The sequence below is a fragment of the Tupaia chinensis genome, unplaced genomic scaffold (assembly GCF_000334495.1).
Source record: "Tupaia chinensis unplaced genomic scaffold, TupChi_1.0 Scaffold144378_1, whole genome shotgun sequence".
In the NCBI taxonomy this organism is placed as follows: domain Eukaryota; kingdom Metazoa; phylum Chordata; class Mammalia; order Scandentia; family Tupaiidae; genus Tupaia; species Tupaia belangeri.
Window position 1 is genome coordinate 2,790,184 of NW_006204238.1, and position 14,144 is coordinate 2,804,327.

The window sequence follows — 14,144 nt, forward strand, 5'->3', positions numbered from 1 at the left end:
GGCAGAAGCAGAATCCTGAGAGGAGAATGAAGGAGAAGTTATGGCATGCCCATTCCACCTGGGGGATGATTCCTCATTTTCCCTCTCACTGGCTCTCTCTGGTGAGCATATATGCTATATGGCAAAAACCTTAGATAAATAAAAACATTAATAAATAAAGGATGTAGGGTGGTGGTCCTAACTTACTTTCACTTAATTTACCAGACTGACCTCAGCAGAAATTGGATAGATCCCAGAGAGTGCTAGCACAGTGGAGACGCTTGGGTGGCAAGAATGGTATTGCTGCTAGAACAGATTAATAAGGCTTTGGGTACATGGTATGTAGTCATTCATGTGGAGAATGCATTCTTTCCTACCTCAAATCAGGAGAGAGGATCAAAAACTGTTTGCATTCATGTGGAACAGACAGCAATATTCATTTACAGTTTTGCACCGGGGCTTTATTAACTCTTTTGCTCTCTGTCTTAATATGGCCTGAAGTGATCTGGATGGGTTGAACAAACCTCACAGCAACACACATATCCATTATATATATGGCATCATGCTAATTGGACAAGAAGAGCAAGAGGTGACTGACATGCTGGAATCCTTTTAACCACACGTATGTTACAGAGGATGGAAGATAAACCTGCCATTTGGTGAAAATCTTGGGGTTCCAGAGTCAGAAGCATGCTATGAAATTCCATAGAAAGTAAATGCTGCACTGCTTCAATGTGTCTCCTTCACCACAATGAAGGAGTCAGAGCACTTGGTTGATCTGTGTTGGTACTGGGCTCATTGTTAGCTTGACTTCTATTGCCAGGATTCTCAGCTAAGTCACTGGTGGATGGTGATGACATTAACAGAGATAGGAGAGGCAGGGGAAGATAGTTTTGCTTGAGGATAGAAGGAAACTTGGAGCTTTAACACACACACAATCTCTATCCTCACACCAGGAATGGCTTTAAGACTCAAAAAGGCTCTTCCTGCATAAAAGATCTTCTATCCATGTACAGAAGGGAGTCGTAGAGGTAGAAACTCAAAAGTACATTTTTTTGTCGTGTAATGGCTTACTTGCAATGTGTGACAGTTTTTGAGAAGTGTTCTACTAAAGCTATTATAAATATTCATGTACACATTGCCTATTTTCTTTATATTCATATTAACCTTCCTTGAATGATGTTTTAAAGCTGGTGTTTACTCACCAAAGATTTGATGCTGTTTACTCATCGAGATCAGCTCAGTTTATGAATATATCTTGCATTGAACAATGAATATTTTCCGTGTATTAGAGGAAAAGATTGAACAGCAGAAGGTGATAGCTATGTTAAAACCCAAGTATAACTAAATGACAGTGGATTGAAAACACTCTATATCATTTATTTCACTTACATAAATCACTTTTATAATATGAAGATCAAACCTATTCTATTTTGGATTCTGACCACTTATCTTTGTATATTTTAATCTCTGTCTCTGTCTCTTTCTCTTTATCTGTGTTTACCAATGCTTTTGCCCTACTATCTATTATATTTAATTTATATATAGCCTCAGGATAAAATAGTTATGTACTAATTTTCTTTGGCAGTATTTCTCAATATACGGTCTATGAACTACAAGTAACAGAAACACCTGAGAGACTTAGTATAAAAAAGAAGACTGAGCAAAAGGTGACTAATATGCTGGAATCCTTTTAAAGATATGTTTATCTTTTAAAGACCTTAAAATCCTTTTAAAGATCTTACTTGACAAATCAATTTCAAATATCTGAGAATAGGGATCCAGATTTACTAGCACACTAAATAATTCCCATGTATGAAGATATGATCTAGGTATAATATCCAGCATAGATAAATTGATTCAGAAAGCTAATGATTTCTACATGACAAGCAATCTCAGCAATCATTCCCTTGGTCTGCAAATTTTCAATGAACAGTGGGGCAGGCATTGGGCTAGGCAGAGATGTGAGCAAAGCAAACACTGGCTGTCCTTCAAGGAGTTTCTAGGCTAGTGGGAGAGAAAGACCCTGATAGCTAATGTAAATCATTTTAAATGAATGTAAAATAAAATTATGCTATGCAGTGAAGTAGTATATATAGAACAATATAAAGTGACAGAGGGATTTCAGACAGGTTTGAATTCAAGGAAAATTTCCCTGAGGGAAGTTACACTTAAGCTTAAAGAACTAGCATAAAATGAGAAGGAAGCCATTTCTAGGCAGAAGGTGCATCATATACTAAGTTCTGCAGCAAGTTCAGGGCATAGAACTGAAAGGAGACGAGGGTGACTATTGCTGAGACAGTGGTCCAGGGGTATTTGGTGCAGAGTGAGAAGGAATCCACTTATGTGGGGCTTGCATGACATTTTTAGACATTTTCTCAGATTGATAAAAATGGGCTTATATATGATGACCTTGTTTGCTAAGAAGATGTAACATGATATGCTGGAAAGGGTACTGGAGAGAGATGAAGAGATTTGCCATTTTGCTTGGCCACTAATTACCTGTATGACACAGTACGAACCACTTGGATTCCATGAGCTTCAACTTCTTTATCTTAAACATAGATAACACACCTTATTGTAGCTGTGAGAATAAAAATGAGGGTGAGGGATAAGAACGTACTACATTGTCATGTACTATACTATAATAGTCCAGTTAAAGATATTATCATACGCCTTATCATCAACAGATAATTTCCCATTTTTGTGTTCCTTAAATGTTTTGCATTACCGACGTTTTATTGTGTGCTTTTAAAGTGTTGTAATTTCTGTGTTTTAACTTTGTTACCCAGAGCAGAGAAGTTACCCACATATGAAGCTATGCCATGGATTCAGTTCTTGATCTTGGTTTCTATTGGCTTTCATATTTTTTGCTATTTCTTTAAAGCTCTGTCCACTATGATTACCCTAGTTTCATCAGTTTTGGATGACCTGCGTTTCAGCTTACAGTTCTTACAAACACTCTGAAGATGCATTTTCCCCAAGTTTCTGGTACCTTTTCCCCTCCTTTCTCTTTAGCCCTTTTGCAGCTGTAAGAACATTCTCCCTGATGCCTTTGCTTCCAATCTGTAATGCAAACAACCAAAAATATATTTGAAACAGAGAGTGCCCCTTGTTCCAGTGCCCCTTTCTCAGCTATTTGGTTGTAGAAAGTTCTCGCTTGCTTCAATTTCAATCCCATTTTGGGTTCCACTTTAAAGCATTAGGTTCTTCTTGGTTCATGTGCAGTTTGACTCTTATACCTTCAGAAAGATTGTCAGTGATGAATTGTGTGTCTGTATTTCTCCTCTCCTTTTATCCAGCTGTCTCTACTTCCACAAGTAGCACAGCCTTACTTTACTCCTCATACAAATTACAGTTTAAACACATACAGCACGTTAGCCTATAATTACTTTTAATTCTGTTTGTATTTCAGAGAGATTGAACCTTCTAATCAAAGTTCTTATCACTACCTGGGGACAGACCACAAAGACAGTGAGTCCCTATTTAGAGAGCAAGGCTGTCTCTCTCTGTCTTTAAAAAAAATTATTTATTTATTTCTTGACTTATTATTATTATTTTAAGTTTGTTATAGGCAGGTGTTCTCAACAAAGATGGTGGGGTTGGGGGGAAGGGTTGGCAGTTAGAAAGCCACCAGGTTCGAGACTTGAACAGTGGTCAGTCATGGGAGAGTCTAGCACCTCGAGCACCATACTATGTGCTGGCCCGAATGCTGTCTTTTATATATTTTTTTATATTCTTCAAAGTGCAGAGCTGAGCCCAGAGTTAGTCATGGGCCTGGTGCCAGATCAGTAACTGAGTAAGTAGACAGCCTAGGGTTATGCTTTTGAGATCCCTATGTAGTGAATTGTAGCAGTGACTGTTTAATGGTAGACTTGATGTTCAAGAGCTTCTTCTAACTTATTTAAACCTAGGTTAGGTTTGATGGGGAACTAAACCTCCTACTTCTTCTCCTCTGTCCCGAGGCAAGGCATTATTCCTAAGCTCTTGTGGCTCACGACGAGCCTGTTGCTTTCTCTAAGGGAATTTGTTTTTCGTTTCATTCTAGAAAAGTTGTAATTCTAGGAGGCTTGACAACAATCCCCAAGTGTTGTGCATGTTTTCCCATAATGATAGGGAGAAACATAAACAAAGTTAGTGAAAGTGCATATGTAATTAATATAACATATATTAATTATATATATATTAGTATATATAATTCATGTGCATATTAAAATTTATCATGGCACTAGCTTATAGAATTACAAAAATTAGTATTGGTTCACATATCCAATATCTAAATGAAGCGTATGTGGGCTAGGAAAAAAAATGAAACTACATAAAAATCAAATAGTAGCTCTTTGAAACCTGCTTTCTATTCTCTGTCTGACCTTAGAAAGAATAGATGTTAATTAAAGAAAAGACCCAGACAGAGTATATATTCTGTAAGTGGAAAGTTCTGGCCTTTTGGGCTTTGTCTGCATTGAGATGCCCAAGTCAGTTCTAGCACAGTGAAGGCATTCGTTTAGGGAATTGTCTAAGGAGTCTAAAGAGTTGAAATGACTGACTAACTGATGACCTTTGAAAACTGCTACAAATTAAACTCTTATTTAAGTTTTTAAAAAGTCATTACATTTTTTTCCCTCTAAACATTGTTATTTTTTACCTGTGATGATAGATGGCCTAGGAGTAATTAGGCGATTTTAAAGAACTCACAAGAAATTGTTCATTTGTGGAGAAGCTTTTTTTCCTTCACTACTTTAACTATTAAAAAGTGCATTAATGAACTTAGGTTCTTTTAATTACAGCTGAATAACAGATTGATTTCGTCCTAAACTCTCAATCCATACTATGTGCTGGCCCGAAGGCTGTCTTTTATATATTTTTTTATATTCTTCAAAGTGCAGAGCTGAGCCCAGAGTTAGTCATGGGCCTGGTGCCAGATCAGTAACTGAGTAAGTAGACAGCCTAGGGTTATGCTTTTGAGATCCCTATGTAGTGAATTGTAGCAGTGACTGTTTAATGGTAGACTTGATGTTCAAGAGCTTCTTCTAACTTATTTAAACCTAGGTTAGGTTTGATGGGGAACTAAACCTCCTACTTCTTCTCCTCTGTCCCGAGGCAAGGCATTATTCCTAAGCTCTTGTGGCTCACGACGAGCCTGTTGCTTTCTCTAAGGGAATTTGTTTTTCGTTTCATTCTAGAAAAGTTGTAATTCTAGGAGGCTTGACAACAATCCCCAAGTGTTGTGCATGTTTTCCCATAATGATAGGGAGAAACATAAACAAAGTTAGTGAAAGTGCATATGTAATTAATATAACATATATTAATTATATATATATTAGTATATATAATTCATGTGCATATTAAAATTTATCATGGCACTAGCTTATAGAATTACAAAAATTAGTATTGGTTCACATATCCAATATCTAAATGAAGCGTATGTGGGCTAGGAAAAAAAATGAAACTACATAAAAATCAAATAGTAGCTCTTTGAAACCTGCTTTCTATTCTCTGTCTGACCTTAGAAAAAATAGATGTTAATTAAAGAAAAGACCCAGACAGAGTATATATTCTGTAAGTGGAAAGTTCTGGCCTTTTGGGCTTTGTCTGCATTGAGATGCCCAAGTCAGTTCTAGCACAGTGAAGGCATTCGTTTAGGGAATTGTCTAAGGAGTCTAAAGAGTTGAAATGACTGACTAACTGATGACCTTTGAAAACTGCTACAAATTAAACTCTTATTTAAGTTTTTAAAAAGTCATTACATTTTTTTCCCTCTAAACATTGTTATTTTTTACCTGTGATGATAGATGGCCTAGGAGTAATTAGGCGATTTTAAAGAACTCACAAGAAATTGTTCATTTGTGGAGAAGCTTTTTTTCCTTCACTACTTTAACTATTAAAAAGTGCATTAATGAACTTAGGTTCTTTTAATTACAGCTGAATAACAGATTGATTTCGTCCTAAACTCTCAATTTACTCTGGGGTCTTTTGTGTTAGGAACATAAAAGGACCTTGCTCTCCCTCAAAAAAATATAAAGGCAGACATCACACACACACGTATATGTGTGTGTGTGTGTGTGTGTGTGTGTGTATATATATATTCTTAGATTGTGTTATTCATTTACTTTAAATCACTTCAAAATGCATGATACCTACCCCAGGAGGTACAGAAATATGAGTGTTCTGTGTGAGGCAAGAGGAAATTGAAGGATTTGGCCATAAACTGGAATCGAAATAGCATGTCTTCCCTTGGTGCCAATTATACTTACGCATCCCCTAACCCTATTTTGTTTTTTATACCGTTAATCCATACTCGGAGGATCTTACTAGATCACCTACTTGGGAGGCACTTGAACTCATAAACCATTATCCAGTTGACAAACCTTTATTAAGTAACTACTACACAATAACTCTCACACTCCATTTTATCCAGTGCTAATCCTGTTGGTACTAACTCCAAAATCAATCACAAATACAACAATTTCTCCCCACTTTAAAAGCCCTACCCTAGTTAAAACCTTATTATTCTTTGCCTGGTTTTCTGCACCATTTTTCACCTAGTCTCCTGCATCCACGCTACAGTTTGTTCTTTTTTTTTTTTTTTTTTTTTTTTTGGGAGAGTTTTTGCTATTCGGGGGCTTTTTCTTTTTGGAGAAGTTTTTGCTACAGGGCGTGTACACTCGCCAGACAGAGAGAGACAGACAGATAGAAAGCGAGAAATCACCCCACAGGGGGATGGTCACGCCGCAATTCCTTCTCTGCCATTCTCCTCTTGGGATCTTGGGCATGCACGCACACGCGCCCGGCGTGAGTTTTTAGCCACCGGGTCCAGGACACGAACTGCTGTCAACTGTGTGGGAGTCCAGCGACATAGCCATTACGCTAACTGCTGGTTCCCTACAGTTTGTTCTTTATATAACAGCCAGAGAGGTCTTTTTTTTTTTACTTTTGAGAGTTTTTTTTTTTTTTCTTTTCTTTTTTTTCCCTCCAGGTGCATGCACTCGCTGAAGTGACAGAGACAGAGAGACAGAAGCAATAAATCATCCCCAGGGGGTGGCCACGCTGCAATCCCTTCTCCTCCAATCTCCTCTTGAGAACCTGAGCACACAAGCACTCATGCCAGGTATGAGGTTCAAGCTACCAGGTAGGCTCTGAACCATGGTCACATGTGGGAGTCTAGCAATGCAACCATTACGCCATCTGCTGGTCCCACCAGTGAGGTCTTTTAAGTACTAAATTTAGATCACATAACTTCTCTGAATAATACTCTGATATTTTCCTACTGGGTGAATTAAAATTAAATCCAAAAACCTTTACAAAGACTATACAGTCTTATACAATTTCCTTCCTGTCCACTTTTTTTTAATTTTAATTTACATTTAATCACATATATCTTTACAGTGTACAACATTGCTTTTTCCAGGATGAATACCATGCATATCACTCAAGACAAAGACATTGCTATATACATTATCATCAGCAAATAGCTTTTAATTTTTTTGTCACTTACGTGTACTTCTTTTTTCTTCCCCTGTTCCCCTCCTTTCCTCTATCACCTACCCCTGTAGTTGTCCTATCCTTACTATCTCCAGTATCTACTGTTGTCCTCCCTGCTACTATACCTTCCAAGCTTCTTTATTCTCCTCTTGGACGTTTCTTATTATTCCCTTTATCTGGAATGTTGTTTCTACACTGAGCAATGAACTCTACAAGCTCTTCTTGTGGCTTGCTTCTTTTTTTCTTTCTTTTTTTTTTTTTGAGAGATTTTTGTTAGAGGGCCTGTGTGCTCGCCAGAAAGACAAAGAGAAATGGAGAGACAGAAAGTGAGAAATTACCCCCCAGGCAGGATGACCACACTGCAATCCTTTCTCCTCCATTCTCTTGGGATCTTGGGCACGCACACACACACGCGCGCCCAGTGTGAGTCTAAGCTGCCAGGTCTGGGACTCGAATTGCCGTTGACTACATGGGAGTCCAGTGACACAGCCATTACACTAAGTGCGGGTTCCGCTTGCTTCTTCTTATCACTTGGACTTCAGCTCAAATGTCAGAGAGCCCTCCTGAACTTCTGTGTGAAGTTGACCTTACCATGTCAGGCTGTATTTCATTACACTGTTTTCTGCATTACACTTCCAATTCTGTAATCATCTAATTTTCTTTTTTCTTTCTTTCTCTCTTCATTCTTTCTTTCTCTCTCTTATCTCTCTCTTTTTAAAAAAAATTTCCACTGGAGAGAATGGGAAAGTGAGAACTCATTTCCCACAGGACATTGTCATCCTACAATTCTATCTCCTCCATCTCTTCCTTTCAGGATTTTGGACACACATGCAAATGCACCCAGTGTTTTTGTTTTGTTTTGCTTTGCTTTGTTTTTAATGTTTATGCATGTGCTTGCAGGAGAGCCAGAAAGAGAAACAGTGAGAGGAAAAGTGAGAAGTCACCCATCAGGGGGATAGCCATGCTGCAATCTCTTCTCCTCCCATCTTATTCTGGATTTTGGGGATTTAAGGCATGTGGGAATCCAGAGCCTTAATCCTCATGCCACCTTCTAGCCTCATCTGGTGTGTTTTTCATGGTACTGGGTCCAGGACTTGAACTGCTCAGTCAACGATGTGAGATTCAGTCAACTTAAACACTACACCACCATTTGGCCCCATTTTATTTCCTTTTACTTGATTATTTTCTCTGACTACTCCTTTGAAGGTAAGGACTGTATTTGTTTTGTACACTACTGTGCTTCCAAAGGCCAAGATTGTCTCTAGTATTGGTAGGCATTAAATAAATATTCCTTGATAAAAATAAGTTAACATGTGAGTGAATTAATGTGAGACACTGTATTATATAACATAACAAGCCTTCAAGATCAAGGTCTGTCCTTGGAGAGTTTGTAAACTAGAAATAGTCATATTGGAGAACAAAGGGGAACTAATCTGTGTGATATGCTATGAGAGCTCTTACAGGCAAGGACTCATGAATAGTGTGACAAGTGATATAATCCAAAATATACCTTATAAAGTAAGTATGCTTTTAAAATGCAAAAACCTATACTTTTGTCTGAGGTAGGTAGACTAGACTACTCTTTCCATCTATCCTTTCAGGCCATGGAAGTAGCGAGAGTGAAGTGCCTCAGTCTGCATGGAGTTGGACAGAATATAGTTGGAAATGGGAACCACCAGGCGGCATTTATGAGGTCAACAAAGAAGTCTTTACTCAGTGAGAATTGGAGGTACGTAAGTAGAAAAAATTGGGGATGGAGTGGGGTGGGGGAGAGGGACCATGAGTATAAATTAGGGGAAAATAAGTATCTACATTAATTTTTGTTTTTTTGTTTTGTTCTAGGGAGTATACACTCACCAGAGAGGAAAAGTGAGAAATCACTCTCTCCCACATAGGGGATTTGTCACACTGCAATCCCTTCTCCATTTCTTCCTTCTTTCTGGATTTAAGGCACACATGCACATGTGCCTGACATGTTTCTTGAGCTGCCATGTCAGAGACTCATACTATGCAGTTGGCCATGTAGATTCATTTTCTGTAAGCACCACACCATGGGCTGGCCCATAAATAGCTATATTTAAGAAAAATGCAAATGTAACGTCACTGACAGAGAATAGAGAGGTGGGAGAAAGGCATGTGATATTGTAAAAACTCCTATATTTTTTTTTGGAAAGGGTTTTGCTATAGGGCGTGTGCGCTCTCCAGAAAGACAGATAGGGACAGAGAGACAGAAAGCGAGAAATCACCCCCCAGAAGGGATGGCCACACCACAATCCTTTCTCCTCCATTCTCCTCTCAGGATCTTGGGCACACACGCACACGCACCCGGCATGAGTTTAAACCGTAAAGTCTGGAACTCGAACTGCAGTCGACTACTTGGGAGTCTAGTGACATAGCCATTATGCCAACTGCTGGTCCCAGTAACTCCTATTATTTAAAAGCCCTTTCAAGTTAATTTTGAAACAAAAACGCGAACATTTTTATATAAGAATTTAACTAGGATTATAGAAACCAAGAGAAAGAATTAGGAATTGGTCAACAGGATCAAAGAACAAATGAATGAGTTCTGGGAACTGAATTTGTCAGTTGGGAGACTGTGGCTGACCTTTCTAAGAACAGCTTTAGAAAAGAACTGGAGACTGAAAGATTAGAGGATATAGAAGCATGGAAAATGGTTATGGATATTGGGGACAGTGTGGTAAGAGGATGGGAGATGGGGGAGAGTGAGAGGAAATGAATCAAGGAGAAAACAAGAGAGGCAAGACATTTAAGTGACACAGAAATAGAGCATTGCCTGTTGATGATGACATGTACGATCTCTTCAACTGGATTAGTGTGACGTGTACTCATGTTGGGTAATTCATTTCACAAGCTGTAGTAATGTACAGTGATTGAATGTATAAAATAATAAAAAGAGAAGAGTTAGAGACAGATGCCCAAATACAGTGGGGGTAGGAGTGAATTGCAGGTGGTCAAGTGGAGAGAAGGCAGTGAGTTTAGCCCTGTCTTTCAAGAAGTCGGTAGTGAATGAAATTACAAAAAGACTTTAGCTTTTCTAGCTTCTTTTGGTTTTGTTTGGAATTGTATCTAAAACAAAATATGTAACCACCAAAAATCACGTACAGAAATAGGAAGAAATAACTGAGGTAACTGAGCCGACTGTGCCATTGAATCCTAGTCATGGCAGTCATTTTTGATGGCAAATTTGCTGAGTGTGGGAAGGGTTCATAAATGAAGTATGGGAGAATAAGTGGTGCCAGCCAGTCTAATTTGTTAAACTTAAGTCAGTTTGGCTTATGAATATATGCTCTGTGAAACTCATCTATGACTATACTCTTTGTTTTGTGTTCTCTTAGTTGCTTTTACTCAAAGATTCATTTTTAAAATGTTCACCTTAGTTTGCCTGAATTCAGAAGAAAATCATTTTTTCACACTGCAGTCAAGATAGAGTCATAGACAATTAAGGAAAGAATGTGTGTGTGTGTGTGTGTGTGTGTGTGTGTGTGTGTGTGTGTGTTCATAAATGTCCCTGCTAGACCTATTTTGCTGAGAGTCTTAATCATGAAGAAATGTAATATTTAATCAAAAGCCTTTTCTGTATCAAATAATTTAATCATATGGCTTTTGTCTGTGTGTGTGTGTGTGTGTTGATGGGAAGCATGAGTACAGTTTAAATTATTTAGCACAGATGAGAAAGCTAGAGAATGGAAACCTAGGAGCAGAAGAGACAGGGACAACCGTAGACAGGGGCACTTTCTTACTTTCATAATCGTCCTTATGTTACAGAACATAAATCAATTGACTATCAAACTTTTGGGAAGCTCAAATCCTTAGTGCAGTTTCAGATATGTTCAAATGTCTGGCTTATCCCCTTAACTCTAGATATCTCAGTGGCTGCATGTGATCTTCTTTCCATTCTGTTCACCCTCACAGTGTCTGGCATGAGATCACGTACTGTGTGTTTTCTCTTCTGCTGAAGGCCATGACCAAGATTTGCAGCAGCACTATTATTCCAGTTGTTTTTTAGATCAACCAGATGTGGTTTGAAGCAGTTTTTAAGACTTGAAAGGCTGAATCGAGCATGACACTAATTCTGTATCTAATATGAATCTTCTTACATTAATAGTCAGGGTGTGGAAGTTGTGTTTCCCCTGCCCAACGCCCACAGTGATCACTAATAATTTCAGTATGAAGGCTATTAGTGGAACTGGTTAGAGAAGAAGGCCACTAAAAACTGATGTCTAAACAGCTAAAGCACTGGAAGGAAATGTCATTTATTGGGTTGTCAGAAAAGTCATAATGTATTCCATGCATAGAAAAGCAAAAAAATATGTCATGACTTTTCTGATAGCCCAATAATCAGTTAAAAGACATGTAATTGGCACCTAGTACCTACAATGTCCTTGGCATTTGGATATTGCCAACAAAAGATAAATAAAGCAATTCCTGTTATCAATGAGCCCTACCCTACCCTAGGTATGAGATGTTGCCCATGAAACAGAAAAAAAAGCATGTCTCTCAAAGATGTAAGAGGGTGTTCGCTTCGGCAGTGCATATACTAAAATTGGAATGATACAGAGAAGATTAGCATGGCCCCTGCACAAGGATGACACACAAATTCGTGAAGCATTCCATATTAAAAAAAAAAAAAAGATGCAAGAGGAAGCAAACAACACAAGGTAACAAATACAATAACTTGATGGAGGAACAGTCATGACCTTCACAAGCCACATAGTACGTGTTGACAGCTATTTGAACATTCCTGTAAGAGTCAGAAGAACAGCAGGAGAGACTTGGATAGAGTAGGGGTCTTCTACCAGTTACTTGGGCCATCAAGGTGCTAACTGGTCCTTAAATGGGATTATTCTGTTGCAGGGACAGTTTTGTAAGAAAAACAGATAAGGTGGGATTGTACACTTTGAACAGTGGCCAGAATGGAAGCAGAAGAATTTATAAAAGGCACATCTTGAAAATATGGTGATGAAAGGAAGAGAGAGAGGTTGGGGGCTTTTAGCAGAGAGTATCGGGGTCTGCCAGCTATTTCCATCCCTTCGCTCCTCTTTTGTGCCAAGCACATGTTTGCCACCTCATTTGTGGACTCTGGATCATCTAGCATATTTGACTTTATTTTTTAACCATTTTTTACTGCACCGATGACTGATGTCTTTTACTGACTCAACTGTAGGTCTTTTCTGGATTCCTAACATCTGACCGTGCCTAAACCCTAGGAACAGGATATTGTTCTTCTGTTTGAAGTGTGTTTCGCTGAATTGTGCTTGGTGACAGTATGTTACTACTGACTACAGTCTGCCAGACTCAAGAACCAAGAAAAAGTAAAGGCACTGGGTAAAAGCAAGTGCGCAAAGGCAGCTGGCTTGTGGTCAGAACCAGTAGATGTGGGAAGAAAACCTCGTTATGTCACTTCATCAAATAGGCTGGTATGTAAGGGAACATTTAACCCCTTGTTACAAACGCGCATCTGTGCAAAGTTCAGAATCAAGCTAGGTGGTATAGCTTGTGAATATCAATGGCACATGTCATTATTTCTGAGCTGAGACCAAATTCTGGACCAGAGACTTCCAGACTTTTCACCAACTTGTGTGTGTGTGTGTGTGTGTGTGTGTGTGTGTGAGAGAGAGAGAGAGAGAGAGAGAGAGAGAGAATTATTTTCGACAGCCAGAGTCTTTGCTTTTTAATAAAAACAGCCATGCAGGCTATTTCATTTCCACCACACATCTTGGTGCCCTATGGGACCTGAATTTTTACTCCACTATGCTTAAAGCACTTTTCTTATTTCATATTTAAATTTTCTTCCAGCAACTGAATACCAAGTGTCACCATTCATCTCAACTTGTTCAGTTTCCACGAAACAATCATTTTCGTATTGCAATGCTATTTGTTTATAGACCTATTTGAATGCTTCATTACATCCTCTTGCATTGTTTAAGATAAACTAATGAAATACATACAAATTAACATGATAATATTAGCATTAGTGTGCAATTAAGACAAAGATGAACGAAATATGATGTAGCCCAAAGGCAGTGTTCTTTGAGTCTGATTTGCATCATATTTTATGTAAACTGGCTGGACTATATGTTTAATTCTGAAGGGAGAGAAAAGAATTTGTTAAACAAAGTCTCTGAAATACAGGTAAGATATATATCCAAAGTGATTACTACAATAGAAAAAAATGGAATAATTTTTAAAGTTGTAGATTGAGATTTCATATGAATCAAGTATTCCACTGGTCCTATAAAAACATTCCACAGGCTTTTATATCATCTGATAAGAGACAAATATTTCTTTTTATTTATTTTGCCTGAAGATTTAAGTGTTTGCCAGAGTGAGAGAAAGAAAGCACCTGCCCACCCAAATGGAGCATAGTCACACCTTAATCCTCCTTCTTCCATTTCTCCATCCTGTTAGAATTTAAGGCATACATGCATAAGCACCTGACATGTTTTTCAAGCTATAGTCGACCTTTTGAAATACACGTGCCTTAACCACCAGTCCAAAGAACCAGTCCAAAAGGTGCTTTTTTATTTTTAAAGAACTATTTATTTATCTATTTATTTATTCATTTATTTTAATGTGGCCAGAAAGGCAGAGAGAAAGAGAGAGGGAGGGAAAGTGAGAAACCAAGCCACCAGGTTCAGGAGTATCCAGCACCTTAGCCACCA

General features: G+C 38.3%; 1 non-coding gene across 1 annotated transcript; it reads left to right on the forward strand.

Annotated features, from left to right (window-relative positions):
- The first annotated feature begins 11,997 nt into the window (after positions 1-11,997).
- Positions 11,998-12,102, forward strand: LOC114005760 (U6 spliceosomal RNA). The gene has a single exon (XR_003547586.1). It is a non-coding gene; the product is annotated as a U6 spliceosomal RNA (small nuclear RNA).
- Positions 12,103-14,144: the final 2,042 nt, after the last annotated feature.